The sequence below is a fragment of the Dendropsophus ebraccatus genome, chromosome 14 (assembly GCF_027789765.1).
Source record: "Dendropsophus ebraccatus isolate aDenEbr1 chromosome 14, aDenEbr1.pat, whole genome shotgun sequence".
NCBI lineage: Eukaryota > Metazoa > Chordata > Amphibia > Anura > Hylidae > Dendropsophus > Dendropsophus ebraccatus.
The window spans coordinates 47,307,371-47,324,008 of NC_091467.1; positions in this window are offsets into that span (position 1 = coordinate 47,307,371).

Consider the following 16,638-nt stretch of genomic DNA (forward strand, 5'->3'; position numbering starts at 1 on the left):
AACTCAATATCAAACTCAAATTCAAACTCAAATTCAAAATCAAACTAAAAATCAAACAAACTCAAATCAGCGGTGGGGAGAAGTAGTGAGTCACATAATACAGGGAAAATTACCCCAACTGCTTAAGTAGTCAGGGGGTGTCATGCCGCAGCCCAGGTCAGTCTAGTAACTTAAAAATACAAGTTATTAAGAGGAGAGGAGGGGAGCAGTCAGCTTGTCAGGCACTGGCAGGAAAACACTCTCCAAGGCCTTTGACCTTCAAAGTGACCTTCAGGCCTTTGACCGTGGTTGCATGTGCCTTGCCCATCTTGGTCTGGGTCAGCACTATTGTCTTGAGGTTGACCACCAGGCTGTTGCCCAGAATTTGGTGTAATGGTGCAATTAGGCAACCTTAGAGGCATCCATGCATGCTTCCCCTGCTGTTTCCTGTCCATTTCTGGTGTGTTCAGTAGTGTCAGGCTAAGTTTTTTGGTGGTTCATATGCTTTCTCTGTTTTAATGTTTCCTTGTGTTCTCACTGCCATGCTGTGTCAGTCTAAATTTTGGGGTGGTTCATATGCTACCTATGTTTTAATGGTTCCCTGTGTTCTCACTGCCATGCTGTGTCAGGCTAAATTTTGGGGTGGTTCATATGCTACCTCTGTTTTATTGGTTCCCTGTGTCCTCACTGCCATGCTGTGTCAGGCAAAATTTTGGGGTGGTTCATATGCTACCTCTGTTTAATGGTTCACTGTGTGATCACTGCCATGTTGTTGCACAGACTTTGGTGTAATGGTGCGATTAGACAGCCTCAGAGGCATCCATGCATGCTGCCCCTGTCCATTTCCATGGTGTTTCCATCATTTTCTGTGGTTGACAGGTTTTCACACAACCTTCCCTGTGCCGAGCTTCAATGGGGTTCGTTACTCGAAACGAGCACCCGAGTATCAGGAAATATTTGTCTTGAGTAACGAGCAGCCGAGTATTTTAGTACTCGCTCATCACTAGACATCACCATTTTATCCAGAAAGTGAAGCCTTGATGCAGTAGTAAGTGCAGGGAAAAAAGCACTTTATAGGCATTTCCCGTAATAAGTGTATATTGGTGATTTATATAACTTTTGGGGGGGCAATACAATACTTTAATAAAAATTTTCGCTGGACTTTAATGCTCAAATTCACACAAATGACTGTTATGAGCCCTTAACAATCTATAAAATGTATTGAAACGCTGGTGTGCATAATAATTTGGCATTTTGAGTATTTTATTTTGTGAAAAAATCATGTTATCGTGAGGAGGTTTGTTCAGTAAAATTACATTTATACTCTAATGGTTGGTGACTTGAAAATTATACTGACTGTCATTTACATCAACCAATTAGGAAAATCAGAGAAAAATATTATTTACATAATAATTTTGAATGTGATATAGAAGCTGCTGGAGGTACAAATTTGGAGGATCTATCTAAAATAAATCTATACAAACTTTAGTATACATTTAAGTATAAGTACAGCATATTTCGCCAGATGCTGGGGTTCTTCAGGGGAATGCAACTTAAGAATGCCCATAAAGATCTGGCGTGGTATGAATAGTAGAAATGTAAAAAAAAAAGTAGAACTCCCTCAAGCTGTAACTCCTTTATTTGATTTAGTGCTTCACTTTTAGGCTATGTTCACACTACGCATATTTTTCGCGGCCGGACATATATATACGTGTAAAACTCCGGCCGGGATTTACGCAAGTTGCGGCCGGCTACGTACGGTCTGCGAACTTACGCCCGTAAGCTGCGTACGCTTCCCGAGCGGCGTACGTAGCGATCTGACAGCGGTCTTTTACTTGGATATCTTCGGCTAGCCCCAGACACCCCACAGAACCTTTTGGATCGGCAAATCAAAGTGTAAAAATGAAGATATCACCACTCCGTACGGGACCGCATGTTACGCTACGGGCGTAAGTTACAGCATTTCCGTCCCGAAACAATGGTCTGGTTCATTTTTTACGGCGCCGCATACGATCAGGGCGTAAGTTCGTACGTAGCGTGAACTGTGCAGCCGTAGATCGTATACTTTCCATTGTACGCAAACTACGTAAATCTCCGGCCGCTTATTCACGGAGCGCACTACGGCCGGAAACTTACGTAGTGTGAACATAGCCTTAAGCTTTATACAAATATTTCATTTTATATTTATAAGCAACAAGCACAAAGCAAAAAAAATGCTAAGGCACTAATGAAGATCTATGTGAATCTACCAGTAGATGCTCTCACACACGGGCAACTAGGACACCCCTTGGATTTACTGCTGAGATGCAACACAGTTACAAGGTGTATGTCTGATAAAAACAAATCATCTTCCCTCACCAATCTAACGTCACCTCAGGACTTCATTTTTTTTAATTAAAGCAAAAAATAGGGAAACGTCACTGATCTCAGGGAGACCAGCCAAAGATAACACTGTGGGCTGCCGGCTAAAGCGCTTAATACAGTGAAATCCTAGGTGCATTGCTCTCTGAGAAATACAAACAGGGCCGGATTAAGGTTGGTGGAGGCCCCGGGCGACAATTCCCCCCCAAAATAAATAACTAAACTATACCGCGATCTATACAGATGGCTGTTTACTGTAGGTGACTTAGCACGGACCCCTTCTCGCTCCTGGCTGTATGGCTCAGCATCCTCCTCTGTTGCCCACGTAATGGTCACTAGAGGCTGCAGTGCAGAGGAAGATGCAAGGCCCTAGAGACAGGAGCGGGGAGGGCTAAGTATCAGAGTGTATTCCCACATTGTGTTTGTGTTAATAATGCAATGTGAGAACACAGCACTTTCTGTGTGCTGTTGCCCACTGTGTTAGGGCCCTATTACATGGCCTGATATCCTGGGTAAGCAGCTCCGGTCTGCTAGGGTTCGACTGGTGGGGTCCCCTAAGTGGTGGAGGCCCCGAAGCACGTGCCCCTGGTGCCCTCCCTTTAATCCGGCCCTGAATACAAATATGCAAAACCGAGCCAGTGGAACTTCATTTAAGAGTCTCAAAACATAGGACTAGCCAGATATCCCTCTGGGATAGAGGGAATAAAAAAAAATGGCTAAAAGCAAGGTTAAAAATGGTGTGTTAAAGGGGAACTATCAGCAGGTTAGACGAGTCTCATCTGCTGATATGTTTCTATTGCACAGGGGATGCTGAGGCAGAAGGTATGTCTCTTACCTTCCTCCTTGTTGCTGTTTCCGTGCAGTAAGTCGTGTGCTCCACGGTCTGGTGAGACCATTAGGAGCTCTAGGGCGCCCATTAGGAGCACTGCCCGCCCCCATAGCACCCATCTAGCCCACCCCCCGTCTGGATGATTCATTATCATTAGAAAGGGACGGATCGGCACTATGGGGGCAGGCAGTGCTCCTAACGGTCCCCCAGTGCTCCTATTGGTCTTACCGGACCACAGAGCAAACAACTAATTGGTTAAGACAGGGAAGGTAAGAGACATACCTTCCTTCTTCTTGTCTCCTGTGCACTAGAGCAATATCAGCAGGTTAAATTCTTCTAACCTGCTGATAATTCCCCTTTAAAGTAGCCGTAATAGGACATTAAGAGATAAGTCAAAGGTTAGTTTGCAGACTGCCGTGTTTACCCTTATCTGCAATAGATAAATCACCCCTAGGAGTCATTTCGTATCTGGTTACATAAATATAGAATTCTTTCTTCCTCTCTTGCCTGATAGAACTTGGCGGAGATCTTGCGGCACAGGCGTTGAGCGTACGTTTCCAAAAACACCACAACAAACAAGATGCTGTAGAGGACAATAATAAATGTAGTGACGGAGGGATCCGGAGGACTTGAAGACTCTTTACAGTCGACAGAGAAAAAGCTCAAATCCAGCGGGAATTTTTTATCAATTTTGGCGATTTCTGTTTTAGGGGCGACCTGCAGAAAAAGAACACATGATCAGAACAGACCAGTCATTATCAAGCGCCAGTAGAATAATAGGGAAATATGAATATAAACTAGATTTGCATTTCCAGGGAAATACATAGTGCTTGAAAAGAGCGCCCCTTTAACAGTGACTTCCCTTTAAGAGAAACTTTAACCCTTAATACCCTCCCTTTAAGAGCAACTTTTGTACAGTCCCTTCGAGAGCAACTTTGGTACAGTCCCTTAAGGAGCGACTTTGGTGACTACGCTTTGAGTGACATATATACTGTCCCTTTAAGACCAGCTTAAGTACTGTCCCTTTAAAAGAAACTTAGGTACCATCCTTTGAAGACCAGCTTAAGTGCTGACCCTTTAAGAGCGACTTGGGTACCATCCCTTTAAAAGCGGCTTAGGTAACGTCCCTTTAAGAGCGGCTTGGGTACCATCCCTTTAAGAGCGGCTTGGGTACCGTCCCTTTAAGAGGGACTTGGGTATCGTCCCTTTAACAGTGACTTGGGTACTGTCCCTTTAACAGCGGCTTGGGTACCGTCCCTTTAAAAGCGACTTGGGTACCGTCACTTTAACAGCGACTTGGGTACCGTCCTTTTAAGAGTTGCTTGGGTACCGTCCCTTAAACAGCAACTTATGTAATGCCCCTTTAAGAGCAGCTTGGGTCCCGTCCCTTTAAGAGCCACTTGGTTCCCCTCCCTTTAAGAGCGACATGGGTCCTGTCCCTTTAAGAGCGACATGGGTCCCTTTATGAGCTACTTGGGTCCCATCTCTTTAAGAGCCACTTGTGTCCCTTTGAGAGCGGCTTGGGTACCGTCCCTTTAAGAGCGACTTGGGTCCCTTTAAGAGCTACTTGGGTCCCGTCTCTTTAAGAGCCACTTGTGTCCCTTTGAGAGCAACTTGGGTCCCGTCCCTTTAAGAGCCACTTGGGTGCCGTCCCTTGAAGAGCCACTTGGGTCCCATCCTTTTAAGAGCAACTTGGGTGCCGTCACTTTAAGAGCGACTTGGGTCCCTTTAAGAGTGACATGGGTCCTTTTAAGAGCGACATGGGTCCTTTTAAGAGCGACATGGGTCCCTTTAAGAGTGACATTGGTCCCGTCCCTTTAAGAGCAACATGGGTCCCTTTAAGAGCGACCCGCGTCACTTTAAGGGCGACATGGGTCCCGTCCCTTTAAGAGTGACTTGGGTCCCTTTAAGAGTGACATGGGTCCCTTTAAGTGCAACCTGGGTCCCTTTAAGAGCGACATGGGTCCCGCTCCTTTAAGAGTGACTTGGGTCCCTTTAAAAACAACATGGGTCCCTTTAAGAACGACATGGGTCCCTTTAAGAGAGACTTGGGTCCCTTTAAGAGCCACTTGGGTCCCGTCCCTTTAAGAGCGACATGGGTCCTGTCCCTTTAATAGCGACTTGGGTCCCTTTAATAGAGACTTGGGTCTTTTTAAGAGCCACTTGCGTCCCTTTAAGAGCGACTTGGGTCCCTTTAACCCCTTCGGGAGCAGGCTAATTTTCGTTTTTGCGTTTTCGTTTTTTCCTCCTTGTGCCTAAAAGGCCATAGCACTTGCATTTTTACACCTACAGACCCACATGAGCCCTTATTATTTGCGTCACTAATTGTACTTTGCAATGACAGGCTGAATTTTTGCATAAAGTATACTACGAAACCAGAAAAAAATTCAAAATGTGGTGAAATTGAAAAAAAAAACGCATTTCTTTTATTTGGGGGGAATGTGTTTTTACGCCATTCGCCCTGGGGTAAAACTGAATTGTTATATATGTTCCTCAAGTCCTTACGATTAAAACAATATATAACATGTATAACTTATATTGTATCTGATGGCCTGTAAAAAATTCAAACCATTGTTAACAAATATAAGTTCCTTACAATCGCTCCATTCCCAGGCTTATAGCGCTTTTATCCTTTGGTCTATGGGGCTGTGTGAGGTGTCATTTTTTGCGCCATGATGTTTACTTTCTATCGATACCTTGATTGCGCATATATGACTTTTTGATCGCTTTTTATTACATGTATTCTGGACTTGATGCGACCAAAAATGCACAATTTTGCACTTTGGGATTTTTTTGCGCTTTACCGTACGAGATCAGGAATGTGATAAATTAATAGTTCAGGCGATTACGCACGCGGCGATAGCAAACATGTTTATTTATTTATTTACTTTTATTTAAAACCTGGGAAAAGGGGGGTGATTCAGACTTTTATTAGGGGAGGGGGCTTTTTACTAATGACAACACTTTTTTTTTTATATACACATATACACATATACACATATACACTTTGATCTCTCATAGAGATCTCTGCAGCATAGATATGCTGCAGAGATCCATGAGATAGGCACTCGTTTACTTCCGGCTGCTGCCACTAGACACCAGGGATAAGCTGCGTCCGGTAATCGGATGCAGCTGTCATGTTTGACAGCTGCATCTGATTAATGTATTAGCGGGCACGGCGATCGGACCGTGCCTGCTAATACTGGCGGTCCCGGGCTACAAGTGGCACCCGGGACCGCCGCGGTTCTGAGCGGGGTCGCCACGCGGCCCCGCGTGAGGACGTACAGTTACGTCCTCGTGCGGGAAAGGGTTAAGAGCGACCTGGGTCCCGTCTTTTTAGGAGCGACTTGGGTCCCGTCCCTTTAAGAGCAATTTGGGTCCCTTCCCTTTAATAGTGACTTGGGTCATGTCCCTTTAAGAGCGACTTGGGTCCCTTTAAGAGCGACTTGGGTCCCTTTGAGAGCGACCTGGGTCCCTTTAAGAGCGACTTGGGTCCAGTCCCTTTAAGAGCCACATGGGTCCCGTCCCTTTAAGAGCAACTTGGGTCCCTTTAAGAGCGACTTGGGTCCCTTTAAAAGCGACTTGGGTCCCTTTAAGAGCAACTTGGGTCCCTTTAAGAGCCACATTGTACTGAAAATCTGTGAAGCACCTGTGGGGTCCAAATGCTCACCGCACCCCTTGTTACATTCCTCGAGGGGCGCAGTTTTCTAAATGGTGTCCCTTTAGGGGTGTTTTTTAGGTTTTGGCACCCCAGAGCCTCTGCCAACCTGAAGTGGTACAGTCAAAAATGGCCAAATATAACGGAGGCGTTGAATTCACTGGGCGCTCCTTTATATCTGAGGCTTGTGGTTGCCTCAAACAATGCAATAGGGCCACATATGGGGTATTTCTATAAACTGCAGAAACCGGGCAATCAATATTGGGGTGCATTTCTCTGCTAATAGATTTATCATTATGAAAGATATTGGATTACAATAAATTCTCTGCACGGAAAATTAAAATTTTCAAATTTCTTATACACTTAGCTTTTATTTCTGTGACTCCCCTAAAGGGTTAAAAAACTTTCTGGATGTGCTTTTGCAGAGTTTGGGGGGTGCAGTCCAGGGGCTTTCTAACATACAGTCCCCTCAACTTTAAGGCTGTGTTCACACTACGTATATATTTCAGTCAGTATTGCAACCAAAACCAGGAGTGGATTAAAAACACAGAAAGGATTTGTTCTCACAATGTTGAAATTGAGTGGATGGCCGCCATTTAATGGCAAATATTTGCTGTTAAGAACAACGGCTGTTATAATAATAATAATGGCCGTTATTTACTGTTATATGGTGGCCATCCACTCAATTTCAACATTGTGTGAACAGATCCTTTCTGTGTTTTTAATCCACTCCTGGTTTTGGTTGCAATACTGACTGAAATATACTGACTGAAATATACGTAGTGTGAACAGGTCCCTAAAAATATCTGATTTTGAAATTTTACAGAAAATTTGGAAAATTGCTGTTAATGTTTTAGGCTTTCTATTGTCTGAAAAATGAAAGATAGTTTAACCCCTTCCCCCAATATGACATCCAGGGACGTCATGAAAAGCAGTGTCAGAACGCATCATGACGTCCCTGGACGTCATGCTTTCCCTTCCTCCCCCCTCTGTCCCTAGGTGAGATCTGGCAGCGGGAGGAGTCTCACACAGCCTCCTCCTGCTGCCACTGCCCAGAGAGGAGCCGTGCTCCCCCCGGGCAGTTAACCCCATAGATAGGTGCAACCGCAGCGTCTATGGGAAGATATGCTCCTGCCTGACGATCGGGTGCCTGGGAGGAGGCTGCGGCACATGCTGTTGCGCTCCCTCAGGCTCCCCTTCTTTGCTGCTGAGACCCCCATGCAGCCGCCACCTCCCCGTGCTCCCCCGCCCCCTCCCCGTGCTCCCCTACGTGGCCGCCCCCTCCCTGTGCTCCCCCATCCTGAGGAAGCTGCGGCACATGCTGCTGCGCTCCCCCCAGGCTGCCCTTCCTCTTCCGAGCCCCCCCCCCCCCCCGTGCTTCCCCCCCCCCTCCCCCTGCTCCCCGGCTCACTCTGCACTCACTCCCCCCGGAGCCGCGGGAGCAATCGCGCGACTCCGGGAGGGTATCCATAGCAACCCAGACGCTTTCCAGTGCGTTTGGGCTGCTATGATTTCTAATGATCAGGTCCCTGCACTGAGGCAGGGACCTGATCATTTGAATGATCTGTCAGTGTGTAACACTGACAGATCATTCAATATATAATGCATTACAGCACTGATCATGTGCTGTAAAGCATTATATATGTGAAAAAGTGAAAGTAAAAAAAACAAACAGTAAACACATACATATATACATACACAATTAAAGAAATAATTACAATAAATAAATAAATTAATTAAATAAATACATAATAAATAAATGAATAATAAAATAAATAAATAAATATTTATAAATTAAATAAATATACACATTCCCTATCCCCCTTTATAAATGATCCCCTATAAATAAGATACACATATTTGGTATCGCCGCGTCCGTAATGACCCTGTATATTAACCCGTTACATTAATTATTCCACCCGATTAACGCCATTAAAAAAATAAATAAAAAACTAACAAAATTGAAAATTTTTTGTTAATCCCGCCCCCTAAAAAATAAAGGAAAAACCTATCAAAAAGTCACATGTACCCAAAAGGTGAACCACTAAAAGCTTCAGCTTATGCCGCAAAAAAAAAAACCCTCACCTAATTCCATTGGTGAAAAAATTTAAATATTACTGCTCTTACAATATGCAAGACACAAACAGTTTAGAAAGTATAAATGCCATAAACTATTACAAAAGTTATATAATATGGATATCACTGTAATTGTACCGACCTGACGAATAAAGATAACATGTCATATGTAACGTATAGTAAACGGCGTACAAAAAAATGGTGAAAAACAGCTGCTAAATAGTGTTTTTTATTCGTACCACCTCATAAAAAATTAATTAAAAAATGATCAGGGTGTCACATGTCCCCCCGAATGGTACAGATGGAAACGTCAACTTGTCTTGCACAAATATTTTGGCACCACAAGGCCTCTGTGACATGGTATAATGGCTAAAAAAAAACCTGAAATAAAAAAAGGCCCCAAAATTCCCCAGGCCTCTGTCATGTCTGAGGTCTGTGGTTGAGACAGGTGACGCACTGCGGCCACATATGGGGGATTACTAGAAACATTAGAATAAGCGGAATAAATGTTTAGTTCCATTTCTCAGTTAGCATTTGCTGTATTAGAGGAAAAAAATGGATTCAAATGGAATATCTGCCAAAAAAATGAAAATGTTAAATTTCCCCTCCAACTTGCTAAAATTTCTGCAAAACACCTAAAAGGTTAATAAACTTATGAAAGGTTACTTTGAATACTTTATGGGGTGCAGTTTTTACAGTGGAGAGATTTATGGGGGTAACTAACATACAGGCCCCACAAATCCACTACAGAACTAAACTGGTCCCTAATGAAATCAGAATTTGAAATTTTCCTGAAAATGTGAAAAATCGCTGCAAAATTTCGAAGCCCTCTAACAACCTAAAAAGTAAAAAGACGTTCACCAAATGACGTCACCATAAAGCAGACATCTTGTAGATGATGCAGTAATAATTAGTTCATGTGGCATGACTATCTTTCTTAGGAAAAGAGAGTTTTGAAGATAAAGAAACATACATTTTTCAAATTTTTGCGCAAATGTTGTGTTTTTTACAAAAAACTACTGAGTGTATCAACCAAAGTATACCACAAACATAAAGAGGAATATGTCACGAAAAAACAATCTCAGAATCACCACGATAGTTAAAAGCATCGCAGAGTTATTACTACATAAAGAGAGACAGGTCAGATTTGAAAAATAGGCCCTGGTCATTAAGGCCAAAACCGGCTGCGGAGGCAAGGGGTTAATAAATGCTGCCAACATAAAGTAGACATGTTGCTAATGCTATTTAATATATAATTTATGTGGCATAACCATTTTCTGTATAAGCAGAAGAGTTTCAAAGTTGGAAAAATGCATTTTTTCTAAATTTTTCACGTTATTTTGGGTTTTTTCATAAAGATCGACTCCAATTTACCAGAAATGTGAAGTACAATATGTCACGAGAAAACAATCTCAGAATTAGCCAGATAGGTAAAAGCATCCCGAAGTTATTAATAAATAAAGTGACACAGGTCAAATTCATAAAATTTGTCTCTGTCCTTAAGGCCATTTCAGGCTCTGTCCTTAAGGGGTTAAGATTGACTTGGGTCCCATCCCTTTAAGAGCAACATGGGTCAGGTCCCTTTAAGAGCGACTTGGGTCCCTTTAAGAACGATTGGGTCCCTTTAAGAGCGACTTGGGTCCCTTTAAAAGCAACTTGGGTCTCATTCCTTTAAGAACGACTTGGGTCCCTTTAAGAACTACTTGGGTCCCACCCCTTTAAGAGCGAAGTGAGTCATTTTAAGAGCGACTTGGGTCCCGTTCCTTTAAGAGCAACTTGGGTCCCGTCCCTTTAAGAGCAACTTGGGTCTCGTCCCTTTAAGAGCGACTTGGGTCCCGTCCCTTTAAAAGCGACTTGGGTCCCGTCCCTTTAAGAGTGACATGGGTCCCTTTAGGAGCGACCTGGGTCCCTTTAAGAGCAACATGGGTCCCGTCCCTTTAAGAGCGACTTTTGTCCCTTTAAGAGCGTCATGGGTCCCTTTAGGAGCGACTTGGGTCCCATTAAGAGTGACTTTGGTCCCATTCCTTTAAGAGCGATTTGGGTCCCTTTAAGAGCGACTTGGGTCCCATCCCGTTAGGAGCCACTTTGGGCTCTTTAAAAGCCACTTAAGTCCCTTTACAAGCGACTTGGGTCCCTTTAAGAGTGACATGGGTCCCTTTAAGAGCAACCTGGGTCCCTTTAAGAGCGACATTGGTCCCGTCTCTTTAAGAGCGACATGGGTCCCGTCCCTTTAAGAGTGACTCTTGTCATGTCCCTTTATGAGCGACTTGGGTCCATTTAAGAGCCACTTGGGTCCCTTTAAGAGCCACTTGGGTCTCTTTAAGAGCCACTTGGGTCCAGTCCCTTTAAGAGCGACATGGTCCCGTCCCTTTAAGAGCCACTTGGGTCCCTTTAAGAGCGACTTGGATCGTGTCCCTTTAAGAGCCATTTTGGTCCCTTTAAGAGCCACTTGGGTCCCTTTAACCTCTTAAGGCCGGAGCCCAAAACTTTAACCTCTTAAGGCCGGAGCCCAAGATGGCCTTAAGGACCAGAGCAAATTTCAGGAATATGACATGTGTCACTATCCATTAATAACTTCGGGATGCTTTTACCTATCCGGCTGATTCTCAGATTCTTTTCTCGTGACGTTATAGTTTATATTTCTGCGAAAATTGAGTCAATACTTATACCCTATCTTTCTGAAAAACTCCAAAATAACATGAAAAATTGCATTTTTCTAACTTAAAAATTTTGTGTTACTAAGGAAAATGGTTATGCCACATAAATTAGATATTAAAAAGCATTTGCAATATGTCTACCTTATGTTGGCAGCATTTAATAAACTTGCCTTCAATTTTTTGAGACAATAGAAATAGGGATGAGCGAACCAAACCGTAACGAACCAGATTCGTTACGAACTTTGCAAAAAGTTTGGTTCGTCACCAAATTGAACTTTGAGAAAGTTCGTAACGAATCTGGTTAAAATAACAATAACAAATAAAATCAAAGACATCCAAGACATCTTTAGAAAGTGATGCAAACACCTCTGGAATGCATCTGGGAAAGCAGGGAAACAGTATTAGAGGAATCGGCATTACGGGGTTAGCGATCCTATGCAGTAAAGCCGATGTCTCTAATGGTTAATATATTTAATTAATAAAACACATTTTAGTTGTAATAAAGTCACTTTCGTTGTTCAATAATTTAATTAAAATGAATCCATCATTGTGCAAATAAATATACTGTTAAAATAAATATATAAATAAATGTATATTTATATATATATATTTATTTTTTTACAGTATATTTAATTGCACAAGTATGGATTCGTTTAAATTAAATTATTGAACAACGAAACTAATTTTATTACAACGAAAATGTGTTTTATTAATTAAATGTTAATTATTACAGGAAGCTCTTTAAGCCGTTAATTCATATTGCCGGTAAAAGAGCAAACTGTAATAATCAATACTTTACTTTAATTAAAACATCAAATGTTTCTTCTAATTATGCTATCACAATAGCATTATTAGAAGAAACATTTTGAATCCTATGTGTGCTCAGCTGATCAGCTGATCGGCTGATCGCACATATAATTAGCGGGTCCGCAGCACAGTGACTTCATTGTGCTGCGGACCAGCGAAGAGGCAACATCGGACATCAAATGGTGAGTATAAAGCTCTCCCCAGCCCCTTCCCTGCACTGCACCCATCCCAGCAAGGAAGGGGGGTCACTTAACCCCTTCCTTGCTGGTATGGGTGCAGTCTGACATCAGTCTGGCCCCCAAGGGGTTAAGGGGGATGAAATGCATCCTCCCTTAACCCCTTGGGGACCAGACTGTAAGCAGTGATCTGTAAAGATGCTGCATACTGTAAGGTGCACAACATCGCTCACAATGATGGGTGTTGTGCTCCTGTTTGTGTGTTTTTTGTGTGTTTCTCCCTTTTTGTTTTTCAGATATCGGTATCCAGTGGATTACGTCGGATTCGATGGACTACGACGATGACCAGCGGTTGTTTGGATTTTTTTTTTAAATAAAATGGTCAATGAGGGGTGTGGGGGTGTTTTTATTTGAATTAAAAAAAAAATTCACTTGTGTCTTGTCTTTATTTCTTTACTTTATAGACTTAGTAGTGGAAGCCGTCTAATAGACGGAATCCATTACTAAGTCGGGGCCTAGTGTTAGCCGGTATAAAATGGCTAACACTAACCCCCCATTATTACCCCAGTACCCAATGCCACCAGGGGTACTGGGAAGAGCCGGGTGCCAGTGGTCCCGGAGCGTCAAAATTGGCGCTCCTGGACTGGGGCAGCAGCAGGCTGGTAATATTTAGGCTGGGGAGGGCCTAAACCAAGGGACCAGTTTACGTTTGAAGTGTATTTGAGGGGACTGTATGTTATGAAGCCCCACAAAGCACCCCATTTCAGAAACTGCACCCCCCAAACTGTGCAAAAGCACATCCAGAAAGAGTTTTGACCCTTTAGAGGAGTCACAGAAATAAAAGCTGTGTGTAAGAAAATTGAAAATTTTAATTTTCTGTGCAGAAATTTTTATTGTAATCCAGAATCTTTCATAATTATAAACCTATTAGCAGAGAAATGCACCCCAATATGTATTGCCCCATTTCTGCAGTTTATAGAAATACCCCATATGTTGCCCTATTGCGCTATTTGACGCAACCACAAGCCTCAGATACAAAGGAGCGCCCAGTGAATTTCAATGCCTCCGTTATATTTGGTCATTTTTGACTGTACCACTTCAGGTTGGCAGAGGCTCTGGGGTGCAAAAACATAAAAAAACACCCATTAAGGAACAACATTTAGAAAATGACACCCCTCGAGGAATGTAACAAGGGTGCGGTGAGCACTTGGACCCCTAAGGGCTTCACAGATTTTTAGTACAATGTGGTGTGAAAAATGAAAAATGATTTTTGTTTTCACTAAGATGTTGTTCTAGCCTTCATTTTTCATTTTTACAAGGGCATAAAAGGAAAAAAAACACCAAATGTGTAGTGCAGTTTCTCCCGAGTACGGAAATACCCCACATGTGGACATTAAGTGCCAAGCGGGCGCAGGACGAGCCTCCAAAGGGAAGGAGCGCCAATTGGCTTTTGGAAGCTGAATTTAACTGGAATGGATTTCAAGGGCCATGTCGCATCTACAAAGCCGCCATACAGCCAAGACAGTGGAAACCCCCTAACAAGTGACCCCATTCTGGAAACTACACCCCTCAAGGAATCTATCAAGGGGTGCAGTGAGCATATGGACCCCAATAGAGATGGGCACAAATGGACGTGAAACAAAGTGATGTGAAAGTGAAAAGTTTAATTTTTTCACTTTCACGGCACAAATGTGGCTGTCATCAAGGGGTCCATATCCTCACTGCACCCCTTGTTAGATTCCTTGAGGGGTGTAGTTTCCAGAATGGGGTCACTTGTTGGGGGTGTTCACTGTCTTGGCAGCATGAGGGCTCTGTAAATCCGACGTGGCGTTCATCATCCATTCTAGCCATTCTAGCCCTTTATGTCCACATGTGGGGTATTTACGGACTCAGGGGAAAGTGCGCTACACTTTTTTTTATTTTAACCCCTTGTGAAAATGAAAAAGTCAAGGCTAGACCAACATTATAGTGTAAAAAAATGTATATTTAATTTTCACGGCATATTGTTCCACATTTGTGGCCATCACCAGTTGGGTCCGTATGTTCACTACACCCCTTGTTACATTTCATGTGGGGTGTAGTTTACATAATGGGGTCAACTGTCTTGTCAACACAGGGTCCTTTTAAATACAACATGGCCCTTGAAAATCCATTCCAGCCAAATCCAGCTTCCAATAGCCAAATGGCACTCCTTCCCTTTAAAGGCTCGTCTTGCGGCCGCATGGCGACTTATGTCCTCATGTGGGGTATTTCCGTACTCGGGTGAAATCTCTCTACACATTTTGTGTTTTCGTTTATCTGTTAACCCCTTGTGAAAATGAAAAAATCAAGACTAGATCTATGTTTTAGTGTAAAAGTTAAAAAAAATTACACTAAATGTTGGTCTAGCCTTTTTTCATTTCCACAAGGGGTTAAAAGAGAATACAAATGCAAAACGTGTAGAATAATTACCCCTGAGTACGAAAATACCCCACATAGGGACAGCGCCATAGCGCCATTTAGAGGCTGGAATGGAGAATGGAGGCCATGTCGCATTTACAAAGCTTCTGTGCTGCCAGGACAGAGATAACCCCCACAAGTGACCCCATTCTGGAAACTACACCCCTCAAGGAATTTAACAAGGGGTGCAGTGAGCATATGGACCCCACTGGTGATAGGCACATTTGTAGAACATGTGCTGTGAAAATGAAAAATATCATCTTTTTCCTTTTCACGGCACAAATGTGCCCGTCACCAGGGGGCCATATCCCCGCTGCCCCACTTGTTGGATTCCTTATGGGGTGTAGTTTCCAGAATGGGGTCACTTGTGGGGGGTCTGTCCTGTCCGGGCAGCGCAGAGGCTTTGTAAGTGCATCATAGCACGCCTCTTATGGGAATGGTGGCCATGCCTATTTAGTTGGGGAAAAGGGACCATTTTAATTTATTTGGGGGTATTATGCCAATTATTCAACCTGTGTTGATCCAGAGGAAGGCAAAAAACCCTCGTGAGGCAGACAACAGTAGCCTCATCCCAGGGAAAAAATTCCTTCCAGACTCCAAAATGGCAATCAGAATAATCCCTGGATCATTGTGAATTAGGGAAAGAATTTAGAAAATTTAGAACTCCAATGACGTGTGGTATGCCTTGAAGCGATCCTGTATGCAGAGGCCGGGGTGATCAGGACAGGTGTCACACTGTAAAATGGTGGCCTTCCTGATCCTATTACACTTCACTCTGCACTTCTTCTGGGGTCTCCTGTTTTCGACAGTGGGGGACGTCACCTGGAAAATGTTGCCCTGGTGCGATACGGGGTCCTTCATATCCAGAAGCGCTGGGTCCGCTCCATGGCTGCTAAATATTAGGGCTCTATTACTGCTTTTGATATTTTCGGATCGTGCCGCAAGCTACAGTAGCTTGGGCAGCGAGGGACCGGAAAAGGGGGTGCTGGTATAAAAGTTATCCCCGTACAGGTGGTAACCTTTATCCAGCAGTGGAAAGATCAGTTCCCGAACGACCGTCCCACTAACTCCAAGGATGGGGGGGGCATTCTAGGGGCTGGATTCGGGTGTCCCTTCCTTCATACACTCTAAGGGTACGTGCGCACTGCAGAATTGCGCATTCCGCCGCTGGCACCCGCGTGCATCTCCGCTCGTGTCAGACTCCATTCTATGCATGGGAATGAACGTGTTCATTCTTTGGATGGAGGACGGAATCCGCCCGTGCATAGAATGGAGTCTATGACACAGGCGTAGACGCGCTCACCCGCATCAGTCTGCCAGTGGGTGTCAGCTGCAAAATGCACAAAGGGTTATCCGCCGCCATTCCGCAGTGTGCACGTACCCTAAATCTGTAAGTGTACCCTGAGGTACTCTTACAGAGTTTGCAGAATTTCATGATCTCTTATTGGGATGACGTGTCGGGGGGGGCAGCCTGGGGCGTCCTCCTTGGATGCCTAGGTGGATATTCATCATCACTGGATGATGATGATGATGATGATGAGGATGAATGGAGGAAAGAAGGATCATCCTCACTGGCTGTTTTGGTGTCGGAGGCAATAATAGCGTATGCCTCTGACGCCGAAAACATCCTGTGGGGCATTTTTATATGGGGATTAG